The 15,704-nt window shown below is 38.0% G+C and overlaps 2 long non-coding RNA genes across 2 annotated transcripts; one reads left to right on the forward strand and one right to left on the reverse strand.

The window, feature by feature from the left end:
* Window positions 1–1,816: 1,816 nt before the first annotated feature.
* On the reverse strand, window positions 1,817–11,454 carry LOC119864382. Its single transcript, XR_005373768.1, has 3 exons — window positions 11,228–11,454; window positions 3,829–3,996; window positions 1,817–3,238 (listed from the first exon to the last, which is right to left on the reverse strand). It is a non-coding gene; the product is annotated as an uncharacterized LOC119864382 (long non-coding RNA).
* LOC111091049 lies at window positions 11,409–14,699 on the forward strand. The gene is made up of 3 exons (XR_005373767.1): window positions 11,409–11,599; window positions 12,404–12,567; window positions 14,603–14,699. It is a non-coding gene; the product is annotated as an uncharacterized LOC111091049 (long non-coding RNA).
* The last annotated feature ends 1,005 nt before the right edge of the window (window positions 14,700–15,704 follow it).

Raw genomic sequence — 15,704 nt, forward strand, 5'->3', positions numbered from 1 at the left:
TGCTGTGAGTGTTGGGTAGAAGAAGGGAGCCATAGGCAAGAATGAGGTCAGGAGGCCACCACTTTGGAATTAAATAGCATGATCATGTTTGGAGGTATAGGAAGAATAGTTAAGCTACACAGTGATTGACTAATTGCAATACTATGATGGGCCATCTAGACACATCATTGTTCTCAAGCAGGCAAAATGAACAAGAGGCTCTGCCTCCAGATAGAAGCAGAATAGAGTGTGGAGATTTGGTTGTAGGAGGAAAAGAAAAGATAATAAAAGTAGCTGGAAAAGTATAGGTGCACTAAAGGATGCACTAACTGGCAGATACCTTTTTAGCTCAGTCTGGACTTGGGTATCAATAACCATTGGCTAGAAATTAAGATTTCACACATAGCTAGAAATTAAGATGTATCTAATACCAACATAGTCTCAGACCCCAAACCTTAAAGTTAACACACAAATTGGCCCTATGTCTCTATATCCCTGGAAATTCTGTCAGGGCAAATATAAACCTTAAGGAGAAATACACCCTCAACTCAAGATGCACAAAATTCACATAGACAAAGCCCTACTAAAAATGATCCCCACATAATTAACAATTATAAAATATATGAGGAATCGACCACATTTGGGAATCAACAAACACAGCAACAGAATTAAATAGCAAAATTAAAATAGTTAGAAATTCTAAATTAGATACTACTAAATCATACATTTAAATTGATTAAAGACCTAAAATAAGTAACTAAAAACATTAAAAGACCAGGACTCTATGGAAGACACTTCAGAATTCAACACAGAAAGAGATTTAAAAATACGGAAGAGAGTTTAAAAAACATAGAATATAAAATGAGAAAATCCATCACAGGATTTTCAGAAATATAGAAAATATGAGGGAGAAGTAAAATTTGAAGATCTAGTAGTTAAAGTTTTTTCAGAATGGATGAATGATGTGAATTCTTACATTCAGAAAGCATGGTGAGTGCTGAACAGAGTAAATAAATATAAATATACATCTAGATAAAGGGGAGACCATAAAAACAGCAAAGATTAAAAAATCAAATAGATGAAGAATGGATTTATATCAGATTTCTTAACAGAAGACACAGCTGACAAGTCAATATAATTTCACCACGCTGAGAGAAAATACCAGGTATTTCAGGATTCTATTTTCAAACAAATTTTTATTCAGTAATAAGGATGAAATAGACATTTCCACACACACAAAGAATCAAAGTCTTCACTATTATCAAATTCTCATTGAGAAATTTCTAACATATGTACTTCAGGAAGAAGAGCTCAAACTCAGAAGGCAGACATAAGATGCAAGAGATAGTTTTATGCCAAGAAATGGTAAACATGTGCAAATCTTAAAAATACTTTGCAGTGTAAGAGTAAAAATCAGGATGGAACTAAAATGCTACATGACAATAACTTTTAAGGTAAAAGATAAGTCAAGGATTTTATACACAGGTACACACACATACATATATATTCATACACATATGCACATACAAGTATATGTATGTATGTATTTATATAGAAGATAAGACTTCCAAACTGGAATTGGTGGAGAATTGGGGAAAAAAATCAGTCAACTAAAAAAAGGCAGGAAAGGAAGTAGGGGGAGAAAAGGAAGAAAAGAAGGGAAAATGCACAGTAAAAAAAAAAAAAAAAAAAAAAGGCAACAAATAATATATAGAAATTAAAGCAAATATGGCGGGCAGCCCAGGTGGTGCAGCGGTTTAGCGCCGACTGCAGCCTGGGGCGTGATCCTGGAGACCCGGGATTGAGTCCCACATCGGGCTCCCTGCATGGAGCCTGCTTCTCCCTCTGCCTGTGTCTCTGCCTCTCTCTCTCTCTGTGTCTCTATGAATAAATAAATAAAATCTTAAAAAAAAATAAAGCAAATATGGCAACAGTCACACTGAATGTAAATGTATTACCTTCCCTCTTAAAAGACTGAGATTATCAGATTAGACAGAAAGACTAAATACAACATGTCTTGATTCCAGCAGATATACATATAATTTATAGACATGAACATTTAAATTAATGTGATGGAAAAGATATATCAAGTAAATATTAACCCAAAGAAGGTTGTTGTAGCTAGAGTAACAGCAAACAAAACTGGCCTTAAGACAAAAGGAATTTTTAGAGATGGATACAATATAATGATCAAATGAACAATTTGTCTACAAAATATGACAATTTTAAACTTGTATGTATTTAATAAAATAGCTATAAAATGTGAAAAGTGAAAATTTACAGTATTACAAAGACAAATTTGACAAAGCCATCTCATATTCATGCCTCTCTGAAACTGGTGGACCAAGCCTACACAAATCAATAAGGATGGGAACAGGGATTATTACAAACAGACTGGAGAGATCTTTTTAAGGTGAAATGTTCTAAAATTACTGTAGTGATGTTTGCACAATTTATAAATTTACTAAAAATCATTGAATTATGCAATTTTAAATCATTGAATTTTATAGCATTTAAATTATACCTCATTAAAGCTGTTAAAAACAAATCTATAGGGATATAGAAAATTTGGGAAACCTATCCAGTACACTGCATTTGCCAATTAAGATACAAAAATTCTACTCAAGTGCAAATGGAATGTTTAGAAAATTTTGCTTCACATGACACCACAAAGTAAATCTCGGCTAGTAAGAAAGAACTGACATCTGGTAGATCATATTTTTTTAATATAATTAATTAAAAGTAGAAGATTAAATAAGTGATTTTTAAAATTCATGTCTGAAATACTTCTAAATCATGGACTTAAGAAGAAATCACAATACAAATTAGAAAATACTTAGAACTGAACAAATAAAAGTACTGTCATTAATGTAAGATAAGCTAAGGTAGGTATTTATTTAAAGATTTCTTTACCCATTATATATAGAGAGAAATTAGGTGCACATGCAAGCAGGAGCGGAGGGGAGGGAGAGGAAGAATCCTCAAGCCGACTCCCCACAGGGCAGGGAGCCCAACTTGGGCTCAATCCCACGACCCTGAGATCATGACCCAGGCTGAAATCAAGAGTCAGTTGCCCAACCGGCTGAGCCACCCGGGGACCTTAAGGTAGGTATTTAAAAGGTCATTAGAGGGGATCCCTGGGTGGCTCAGCGGTTTGGCGCCATCCTGGAGACCCGGGATCGAATCCCACGTCGGGCTCCCGGTGCATGGAGCCTGCTTCTCCCTCTGCCTGTGTCTCTGCCTCTCTCTCTCTCTGTGACTATCATGAGTAAAAAAAAAAAAAAAAAAAAGTACATTAGAAGTCTTAACTACTGATACTAGGAATACATAAAAAGAGCTCATTACACATGCAGTGGTTTTTTAATCTTAAGAGAAAAATATGAATAACTAAATTTGAGAACTTACATGCAAGTTACATGGCCTTAACTTCAAAGGGCTAAAAATGTGTGTGGGGGGGAAGCGTGTGAATATTCAGAGGATTTTAAATGTTTCTGCCATGTCTGGAAAGGAGAAAAATAAATTGTCTTGGTCTGCAGATGATATGACTGTGTAGAAAACTTAAGAGAATTTATACACTATTAAGTAATATAGAATTTACTATTAGAACTAATATGTTGGTAAATTTACTTGGAATGTACAGAAACCAAGTTCATTGATACGCACCAATAATAAATGGTAAAGAAATGTAATTTTTAACTATTAAAGACATTTAAGACATTTTGTAATAAATGTCAGAAAGGTGAGAAAGATCTACATAAGAAAACTTTAAAACATCATTGAAAGACATAAAATAAGACCTGATTTAAAAATATATCTATATGCACATAAAATAAACATAAAATTACTTACATATACATAAAATATTCGTAGATGGGTATATCCACCATCAGAAACACATTCATTTCCCCCAGATCAATCTCTAAATTCCATGCAATTCCAATTAAAAATCACAATAGATTCTTCTTTTTTTCTTTTTTTCCTTCTCGATGTACATAGGTCTATCTCGTTAAGCTGATCCTAAACTCATGTGGAAGAGGAAAGATCCAGGAGAAACATTTTTTGAGTCAAAGAACAAGAAATATCAAGATTGCATCTGACTGCAAAGTACCACCAGCAACAACAAAATACCTACAGTGGCTTAAATTGAGTATCATTTGTATGACATAACAAAAGTATGTCTATCTATAAAGAGAAAAAATGAAAATATGCTAACCAAAGCATTTGAATCTGGATCTTTCTGCCAGTTATTTCTAAATCTAAATTAATAAATGGACACTGTGATTATACATCAGTCTCTATGAGCTTGACCTATGAATCCGCTCCTATGAAAGGATTCATTTTCCACACAGTGATAGAGCCAAGTTTCTGATCCTACAAGTTCAGATCATCATAAATTCATGAAACTAAATGCCATGTTATGAGACCACTTGATAGACAACAGTCTGACTTCAGGTAGTAGCTCTAAAAGATTACCACCTTGAAGCCTTCTATTCGAAACTAATTCTCTCTGTGCCAATTTCATGTTTATTCACTATCCTTCTGATTTGAAATTCAGCTTCTCATATTAATCTTTATAAAGCAAGATTATGTCTCCAACCTGCATGACACTCTCCAGTCAAAATTGCTTACAATGTGCTAGACACTGCTCTAAAGTAGGAAGGAGGGGTAGGTCGTTACACCCACTACAGAAAAAAAAAAATCTAAGTGATCATTGCCATTCCAGGGTATGACGTAGATTTCATGATAGCATATGAAATTGTGCTTTGCCTAGAGTGGCACCCAGTAAATATTTTGACTAATTGGTTGTCACAGCAAATAAAATAAAACCAACAGAGCAATCCATACTTTTTGGATATTAAAATTCCCCAGAAATGTTTCCTTACCATGTAACTCCCGTCATATGCCTAGTAGAGACAAGTGAAGTCAAGCCGATTTAATAGGTTAAATGGTTCAACATGGATAAATGAGATATGCGGCATGGGGCATGGTGATCCGAGGGCCTACTCAAGTAACACTACTCTTGTGACTAAATTGATCTTTTTCAGAAGAATTATCAGCACATCTTAACATGACACTGAGAAGTAATTAAATGTACTTTGGTCTGAAGTGGGGAGAAGGATGTGGGAGAGGGAATAAGTTTTTGTTTTCTTTCACAGTCAAAAAATCAAAGAGAACTATGGTTTAATGCTCCAGGACATTACCTAGCCAGGGGGGGCGGGAAGGGTTAGGGGTGCTCTTGTGGCTCTCCCAGAATATCTTTCTCCTCGTGTTGCTGCCAGACTTTCTTCCTTAAAGATACTACATAAATCACTACTGGAGAAATAATTTACAGCCACAGAGGAGGAAAGGGCGGGGCGGTGGGGGTTGTAGATTACAATGAGAAGTCCTGATTTTTCAGCAGACTCTATGAAGACGGAAGCAGGAGGCAGCTGGATAGGAATATGAAACATATTGTGCCCAAACAGACTTCCCATCTTCATGCTGTGGCTGGGATCCATCTGTTTATCATTGGATGCAACACAGGCTAGGGCAAAATGTGCCATTAATAGTTTTGGGAAGTTGGGAAGCAGAAGGGGAAATGGTAAGCCACAGAAAGGTTCACAGAATTGGCTGCCTTCTAACTAGCCACATTTAACAATGTGTTTACAGACAGCAGCAAAATTTGCAACCTGGTCTTCCCAATCAATCCCTGGTACAAGACTGTTTCTTACCAGGGAGAATCACAATCACCAGCAGAAGAGATGATATAGGATATGTTTTTGTGGAGAGACAGCCAAAAAGATGAAGAACTTAACTCTTGGCATATTTCTTCTTCCAGCTATCTCAATTTTGATGAAATACAAAAGAAGAGAGATTTACATTTGCAAACAACATGTAAGAGGAAACGATTGACACAATTCATTATATGATCTGCTTTTCAGGAAGATGTGGGCTTTCAACATTATCCCCAACGTTATCCCCATGTTTGAGCTATCTGTGTTTCACCATATGGATCATTCTCACAAGAGGTACACAATTACTCCACTCACATGTCAATTACTACATTTGATATAGCTGTTTAATCTGAACAATTCAACCCAAAACATTTATTCTCCTGAGTTTGTGATGGGCTTTAATTTTTCACTTGCATCATTTTTGAGAAGCATCATGCTGCTCAGGGAAAAATTCTCTGAGAAGAAAACTGTTAAGTGGAGATCACAAGGTGTAATGGAACTCTAGTCTAATATATTAATTGACCTGTTTTATCTTCTGATAGTTTCTGTTACATTTGACCCTGCCGCCTTCATGCAGTTAGCCTAGAAGAATCCACCCCCTCAAAGGAGGATTATTTTATCAGAACTCTGAGAATCAGAGTTGTCAAGGCTTAGATGCCAGGTATTCAACAAAAGGATCAGAGGAATATATGACCAATCCCTACCACGTAGGTTTGTTTACATAAGTATGTGAATCACACACAAAACTAAAATATTTCATCCATCTGATTCACCTGGAACCACGTGACTCTGTATGGAATTCTGAACTGTGGTCCACATTTGCCCAACGAATAACATTTATTTGGTGCTTGCTCTACTGTACAACTTGTAAGGAATAAAATGAGAAGTAGGCTACCTTACCTGTCCCCCAAGAGCTTAAAACTTCACAAAGTGAGTAAGAAATACATCCAGATAAGTCTGATAGAGGTATTATGTGAAATACCAGAGAGGCACCAATCAATCTAAAATGCCACAACCCAATGGCACCTGTGTCCTTCAGAGCATCAAAAGCTATTATTTTTTGTGGAGTTTCCTTGTACATTAATGGTTTGCCTGACTAGAACAAATATTAGCCTATCTCGGTACAATAGTTTTCCTAGCACATAGCAATAGCCTGGCTATTCAAAGCATATTTTGTGGAAGGAAGGAAGGAAGGAAGGAAGGAAGGAAGGAAGGAAGGAAGGAAGGAAGGAAGGAAGGAAGTCAGTTATGCCAAGGTCTATTTTTGTTCAGTGAAATATCAAATTTTATTTTTTAAGAATTTAGAAAAATAGCCTTGTGTGTTAGATTGGCTACTGCCAAGCTGGCACCACCAACAACCTCTTCCAAGCCTGAGAACTGCACTGGAATCCTCTTGCAGAGTTATGGAAGAGGACCTGGGATAGACGTGGAAAGTGAAGCTAATTTCCTGCTAATTTTCTGATTTTCTGGAGGTATTTGCACACATACACACAGACCAGGTTTGGACATCCACCCACGAGGCTGATAGAGTTAGTGAGGGCTTCTCGGAGATTCTCAAGAAGTGCAGAGGCTTGCAAACAAGCTTTTGAAAACTACTCCATGTGTTTCAGGCTGTGGGCATCAGTGTCATGTCTTCTGACCTTCGGGGCAGCCTCTCTGACCTTCAGTGGCAGCACTGGTGAACCCCTCCGCCCCTCCTTCCAGCTCTTCCAAAAGTTGTACAAGTTCCTAATTATCAATTAAACTCTTTATATCTGGAACACAAAGAATGGTTTCTATTTCCTTGCCCAAACCTGACTTGTCCATTCAGAAGTTTATCCGGCCCTCACATATGACCACACTCACATGAACAGTGTCTGTATCTGGATTATTCCATTTCAGTAATTTCAGATTAGCTTTCTCTTTGGACAAAAAGAAACCAGTCCACAGAGAGAAAAGACTTTATTTGCACATAAGACAAATGATATTCAGTCAGTTATTCTTTAGGATATCAACCTAACTCTGCTTGTAGAGTAGACATTCAGTTCTTCTGAATAACCATTTTAATTTCGTGATGATAGTTTTGTTGGGTATCTCCAATAATTTAAAATAAATCTATACCTCTCAGCAGGTATGTTTTCATTCCCATTTATAGCTGGAAAAGCTGAAACCTATAAGAGTCAATAGTAGCTCTGATACATCACATTTCTTACTTTGGAATAATATTAAAAACCCAATATCATTTGAAATAGAAGGTTTCAAAAATAATGGTAATTTTTTTGTAGCCAGCCTCATGAATAAGAGGCCGCGCCGTGAAACTTAATTTTAAACTTAAGAATATAAGCCACACATATTCAACTGATTCATTTTAACTCTTGGGAACACTTTATTGTATTTTCCTAAAGATTTTTACTCAGATTTTCCACTTCCAGAATTTCCCAGTGCAGTTTGGTCCCAAAGCCTACCAAATCCACTAAGATTGCTCACAGATAATACCAACAGTGCAGCAATAGCAACAATTAAAAAAAAAAAAAAAAAAAAAAGAGAGAGATAGTCCCAAGTTGAGAACCTTTCATGGAATTATGGGACAGGCTTCTCCAGTCAATGTCGAGAATGCCAGGATACTATAAACACAGAGCGATGCAACACTGAGACAGCCTGGAGTTCACATTGGCCTCTTCCCTGTGGGAACAGCTGTACTGAGCACAGACGGCTCATGTCTTCCTCACTTTTCACTTTTGGGTTCAGGCTGCATTAGTGTCATACTGTTCTTGGTTTCCCAGTACATGGTTCAGAGTACCCCACCGAGCATTCTCGTGACAGCCAAATCTCCACCACTACCGTGTCATACCTGTGTGCATTTTCTTTCTTCTATTTTCATGATCTTAAAGCAAAGCCCACCCTGGCACCAACAGGTATTATGGAGAAGGGAAAGGGATCTAACATTTAATGAGAGACATAGGTTAAACTGAGTGTGCTATAGTTTGAAGGGCTTCAAAGAGGTCACATTAAATGACCTGGTTCTAAATGAGAAGATTCTGGGTGATATGAGTCTCGGATTCCTCTTCTGCAGTAATGAATGCCATCTTCCTTGGTAGCAGGCAGTATTCACTGAAATAATGTGCACGAAGCACTAAGTTCAGTGACTAGCACACGGTAACTACAACAATAGTAGAAACTAGCCTGATTATGCAAAAATGCTTTTGGGGTGAAAAGACTTGCTGTGCCACTTACTAGCTGCATGACTTGGGCCAAAGCCTTTCACCTCCCTGAGCCTGATGGCCTCACGTGTCAGATGAATCAATACCATCTGTGCTCTTAACTCAAGGGCTTCCATGAAAGGCAAGTAGGAATGTCTCCATGAAGGTAAACCATACATTGTCAATCTTTTTTTTTTTTTTAAGATTTTATTTATTTATTCATGAGAGAGAGAGAGAGGCAGAGACATAGGTAGATGGAAAAGCAGGCTCCCCGCAAGGAGCCCAATATGGCACTCAATCCCAGGACCCTAGGATCAGGACCTGAGCCAAAGGCAGGCGCTCAAGTCCCTGAGCCACCCAGGCATCCCCATTGTCAACCTTTAAACGAGGTGTGTGTCACTCCCTCACCCACCAAGTTTGCTTTGATGAATTGGCAATCTTATGAGGCCACAAAAGAAGTACTAGACAGCACTGGAGTAGAATAATGATTATCAGAGAACTTATACTCAGTCATAACACCTTAAACCAATTTGTATAGAAAACCTCTAAATAAAAATACATCAAAGCATAACCTATCAGCATTTCTTTCAAAAAAAAGTGGTCAGGAAACAAAAGCTATAACAAATATAAGAAGTTCCACATGCTTTATTGAACTCCTTTGCTGGAGGCAGGAAGTACGTGAATACAAATTCCCCAGATTCCAGAGAGGTAGTGTCCCCAGCTATGCACACATCATAATATCCCCCCCAAAACTCCATTAGCTAAACTCCTACCTTGCAATTCTAGAATCACATAGTATTCCCTATGCTTTAAAAGTATATGCATTTTACACACATATTCAATTTAAGAACGCATTGTAGAAATTGTTCAAACATAAGCTGTTGCTTCTTTTTTTTTTTTTAACAGTTAAATAGAATTACAAGAGGAAGAAGGAATGTCATTATGAAATCTGTGTGTATGGGAGGGCCAGAGAAGGACCGAGGGCAAACAGTAAGCTGTGCTATCAGGAGGAATTTAAACAGGTAGTCAGGTTTCTGAGTATGGAAAGGAAAGAAGTTTCAATTGGACTACGTTCAACAGGACATGAGCCCGGAAGGACTGCTTTAGTCTTATGATATAAAAAGAAGTTATATAAGTTGAACAAATGCTCCTCTCTTTCAGGAATGTCTTACACAAGTTGCACAAACTGTCAGAAGCCTTGGGGAAATAGCTGGTGGCAAAAATGTTTGTCCAATGCTCAGCTGATAGGCATGCATTGCAAAACTCTCCCTGGTATTTATTACCCTCGCCCTGCCCCCCTGCACACACACACATCCACACAGCAGTGACTGCACATCAAAGTGGAGTCCTTACTACCCTTTTGCCCTTCTGAGTTCCTGCCAGCAGATCAGGTCTGGTTCAGGGAGGTGTGCCTCTGAGAGCGTCTTCCTCCCTGTGCCATCCCTGTTCTGGATATAAATGGAGGCCTCCATGTCTACAACTGTTTATCTCATAAAAGACACATTGTTCAAAGCCACACTAGGAAAAGCATTATAGATTGTACCTTGGGCATATCTTCTCAGCAGAAAAATGGCTTCAATGACCTAATTATTCCTACCCTTAATTCTATGATCTTTTAGAATTTTTAAAAATATTTTATTTTTATTTATTCATGAGACACAGAGAGAGAGAGAGGCAGAGAGAGAAGCAGGCTGTGGGACTCGATCCCAGGAACCCCAGGATCACAACCTGAGCCAAAAGCAGATGCTCAACCACTGAACCACTCAAGTACCCCTTTTTAGAATTTTTCAAGAGAAAAAATTCTAGTTGAGCTGAAGAGATGGAAGGAGTGAGACGCACAGAGAGAGAGGCAGAGACAGAGGCAGAGGGAGAAGCAGCTGTGGGACTCGATCCCAGGAACCCCAGGATCACAACCTGAGCCAAAAGCAGATGTTCAACCACTGAACCACTCAAGTGCCCCCTTTTTAGAATTTTTCAAGAGAAAAAATTCTAGTTGGGCTGAATAGATGGAAGGAGTGAGAGGAAAAAAGAGCAAAAATCATCTCAAATCACTTGACCCTGTATATTTAGTATCCCCACCCCAAGAACTGAATCTTCATTGGCTAAACATTACTAGTGCTTATGCTTCAAGTGAAATTTTGAATTTTCCTTTCCAGCTTGAGTTAGGGTGATAAGGCAAACATATTCAGACTTCTCATGTTATAAAAGTAAAAAAGTACCACTTTTCCCCCCCAAGTGTTGTCCAGGATCTATTTGCAAAACTGTTACTTAAAGATTGTGTTAATTAGATTAATGGAACACACATCTCCACCACAGTATAGTAAAGGAGGACTTACTAATAGACCTAATTCTTACCTCCTCCTTCGAAGAGGCTGCTGTTTCTGTCTTGTGTGTCATGGGGAAACGGACCACATAAAGAGAATAACAGCAGTGCTAAGCAACCTGAACCGAGCGCGCACTCTGTGCCAGGTGCCACACCCAGCGGCCTGCATCTATGAGGTTGCATGATGCTCACAGCCACCCGCGGAGGCCCGAGCTGTAGCTCGTCCTGTACTTCCTTCCTCTGCACGTCCCACAGCTGGGGGGTGACACCCGGTCCTTCCCCCTGCACTGTTCTCTCCTCGGCTGGCATCTGTGGCCATTGTTCACGGGGACTTCCGCCACCACTTCTTGGCGTCACAGGATGTGGTGCCTCTGCTCTTTAAGCAAGGGCTCCACAGCCACAAGGTTTCTATGCTTTTCTATTTTTAGAAATTAACACAGATGTGCCTTTGGGCATTGTTTTTCAGGGAATTTGTACCTCTTTTCTTTGCCTGGGCTGTTCTCATAAAGTGTTGTCATTCCATTTCCAGTCACATCTAGTGCGGCTTGATAAATGGATTTTTGAACCAGTGCTAACTGTGCTCTGGGGTGGCACTTCCTAAGGGTAGGGGGAGTGTGTGTGTTCGCTCTCCAAATGAAGCTGTGACAGAAGCTACTAGATTATAAAAACATGGGCTTTGGAAACCAGCAGACCTGGGTTAGAATCCTGGCTTTATCGATAGCTCCTGCAGGCCCTTTGAAAGATTCCTTAATTTCTATAAGCTTCGGCTTCCTTTTTTGGTAAAATGGGAATAATGATAATACCTACCTCAAATAGATGTTGTAAAAATTAAACATCATTTTGCATAATATAGTTATTGGCACTTGAGAAATACTAGCTACTATAATCATTTTTTCAAACTCTCACTGTACGAACATCGTTGCTGTCATTCATTTAATAATATTCTGTAATATGATCTAGCCATTCTATACTTAAGTGGATTCCCTGGGAAACCTGCACTTATTTGTACAAAGAGACCTTTAAAGGAATGTCTTTGAAGCATTATCTATACCAGTTGTTAGAGGATGACTTGTGCCCCCCCAAATTCATATATTGAAGTCCTAATTCCCAGTACCTCAGAATGCGACTGTATTTGGATACAGGGTCTTCAGAGAGGTAATTAAGTTCAAATGAGGTCATTAGTGTGATCCCTAATCCTCTGTGACTAGTGTCCTTATAAGAAAAGGAGATTAGGAGCCCGACATAGGAAGACACAGCCATGGAGGAATTATCCAAGGAGGAAAAGATGGCCATCTATAAACCCATCTATGGAAGCTTCAGAAGAGACCAGCCCTGCCAACATCTTCATCTTGGACTTCCAGCCTCTACAATTGTGAGAAAACAAATTTCTATTGTTTAAGCCACCTGGTCTGTAGTACTTCGTTTGGCAGCCTTAGCAAACTAACACAGCTGTCACTTTTATTAGAAATCTAGTATGTGGGCAGCCCCAGTGGCTCAGCGGTTTAGCACCGCCTTCGGCCCAGGGCGGCCCAGGGTGTAATCCTGGAGCCCGGGGATCAAGTCCCACATCAGGCTCCCTGCAGGGAGCCTGCTTCTCCCTCTGCCTGTGTCTCTGCCTCTCTCTCTCTGTGCCTCTCATGAATGAATAGATAAAATCTTAAAAAAAAAAAAAAAAAGAAAGAAATCTGGTATGCATTAATTGGATTAATCATTATCCTTGGTCCATGACACATTGTCATCATTGGGCTATGAATGTTAGGCTTACATTTATTTATTTATTTATTTATTTATTTATTTATTTATTTATCGAAATAAACATCTGTTGATCCCATCTCCCAACACAAAAATAAGACTAGAAATAACTTGCTTTTAATCAAACATTCCACCAGCCTTATCTTTGTCTCCTAAATGCCCATCAATTTGAAGGTAAATAAATTATAATATGTTCATAGAGTGGAATACTATACATCAGTGAAAGTGACTGAATTAAAGCTATAATTATTTTTTAAAGCTATAATTATTAATATGCATAAATATCAAACATATACTACCCCTGGGGAAAGAGGGAAGGTAGGGACAGGATTGGGGTGGATACAGAAAGGGTTTCAATTGTATTTGTAATGTTTAATGTCTTAAGCAGAATGCCAGAATGCAAATAAATACTATATTATCTATGTTATTTATATGCCTAACTATGTCATAAAAACAAGTTTTATAAAATAATTTTAAATTATCATCTTTAGTGTCATTCTCAGTTATTAAAGACAGGGAAGCAAGAGGCGCTATGGCCTGGGAGGGATCCTTACTGTTCACTGTCATCCCCACCATGTCCCCCTTCTAAACAATTACGAGGATTCTGTAGTTCTGTGATGTCCCTGACCTTGAACCTCACTGAAATCTTCCTCATATATCCGCAGACAGGCTGTTCTAGCAGTCATATTTCAAATCCTTCTAGTTGGTCAGTAGTTTACCATTTGCCACCAAGGGTGACTATAGGTAATTATATGAACCTCAAGGTTCTATGGAACCACCATGACAGACATGTGGAAGTAAATAAAGTGGAAACTCTCCTTGCTGTTAACTCATTGTAAATCAGGTCAACAACAACAACAACAAAATTCTGCCTAATTGAAAGCTTTGATGATATACTAAAAATGCTAATTTCAGCATTTCAGATCAAGCTTAAAAAGATCCAACTGAGATTTTATTCTTTTAAAAAACTGCATTGTATGGCAGTAAGAGCTCAGACATACCTGAGGTTGAATCCAGTCTGATGTAGATACACTGTTTGATTTTGACTAATTACCTAACCTGTATAACTCTTGATGTCCTGTCCTTTTTTTTTTTTAAGATTTTATTTATTTATTTATTTATTTATTTAGTTAGTTAGTTAGTTAGTTAGTTAGTTAGTTAGTTATTCATGAGAGACACACACACACAAAGAGGCACAGACACAGGCAGAGGGAGAAGCCGGCTCCATGCAGGGAGCCTGACATGGTACTGAATCTCGGGTCTCCAAGATCAGGCCCTGAGCTGAAGGCGGCGCTAAACCGCCGAGCCACCCGGGCTGCCCTGTCCTTTCCTTAATACAGAAACGATGATCACTACTCGATGATCACTACTCGGCAAAGGTTTTGTAAAACTGTACAAGGTAATACATGTAAAGCACTTTTCACAGTGCTGCCACATGGCATGTTTCCAGCATATATAAATCCATCCCTTCCGTCCTCTGACAGTTAAATTATCCAAGATAAACAAGAAATTTTTAAAAAACCCATTGTTGTTACTACAACTATTTTTGGGATCCTCTTAAAGTCTTCAATATTCCAGCAAAGGTAGAAAATAAATGAGAAGGCATAAGAAGGGAAAGAAGTTAATGACAAACATGATTTTTCTTTTTGCTGCAGGGTCCTACCAGTAAATTTACAGGGTTGAAGCAGATTCAAGGAAGAAAGACACATTTAAAAAATGGTATAATGCTAAATAATGAGAAAAAAAGATCACAATAAAGATATTTGATAAAAGAGGTGGCTAATGTGGTTTTAGTAATATCTTTACAGTTTCTTTTAAGGAGGAGAATTTTGAGAAATGTTTACAATATTGCAAATCAGAATGAGACACAGATTTAAATTAAATCAGGGAGACTTCAGTTAAAACTTTTCAGATTTCCATAGTTAAAAAACACTAGGAATAGTTCTGGAATTTCCATCCCTGGAGATCCTCAAATGGATTATTTTTTGGCCTGGATATTTTGGAGTATTCCTTGCTAAACCAACAAATCCTTTTTTTTTTTTTTAATTCTAGGATTAAAAAAATAGAGATGTACATTACACATTTTTATGATTGTATATGACACAGTATTCTAAGATTTTATTTATTTGAGAGAGAGGGAGAGACAGCACAAGTAAGGGGCAGAGGGAAAGGGACAAGTAGACTCCCCTCCTAGCAGGGAGCCCAATGTGGGGCTCATTCCCAGGATGCTGGGATCACGAACGGAGGCAAAGGCAGATGCTTAATCAAGGGAGCCACCCAGGCACCCATGTATATGACATCATATTCTAAAATGCTACTTTAATTTTTTATCAAAACTCTAATCCTAAAAGTGTAATTTTTAGTTGTCCTTTTTACTCAATATTGTATCAGAAGCATTTTCCCATGTTATTTAATATTCTCTGAAAATATAATATTCCTTCATTATTTGCTTGTTTCAGATCTTTAAGATAAATAACTGTGTGATGAATATCCATGAATATAAGCAATTTTGAAACCCTTTTTGTCTATTGCCCTCCAAAAATATGTACCAAGTTACACTTCACCAGTGCTACCTATTTCACTTCATCCTCAGGCACTCTGAGATTAGCATTTTAAAACCCTCTTTGCCCTTATGTTTACCAGGGAAATCATATCCCATTGTTAATATAATATGCATATCTTTGATTACCAGTGAGGCTAAAGGTTTTTTAATAAGTCCATTCAGAATACCTGATTTGTCCTGGAAAAGCTCATATA

This window comes from Canis lupus, chromosome 19, assembly GCF_011100685.1.
Source record: "Canis lupus familiaris isolate Mischka breed German Shepherd chromosome 19, alternate assembly UU_Cfam_GSD_1.0, whole genome shotgun sequence".
Classification (NCBI taxonomy): Eukaryota; Metazoa; Chordata; class Mammalia; order Carnivora; family Canidae; genus Canis; species Canis lupus.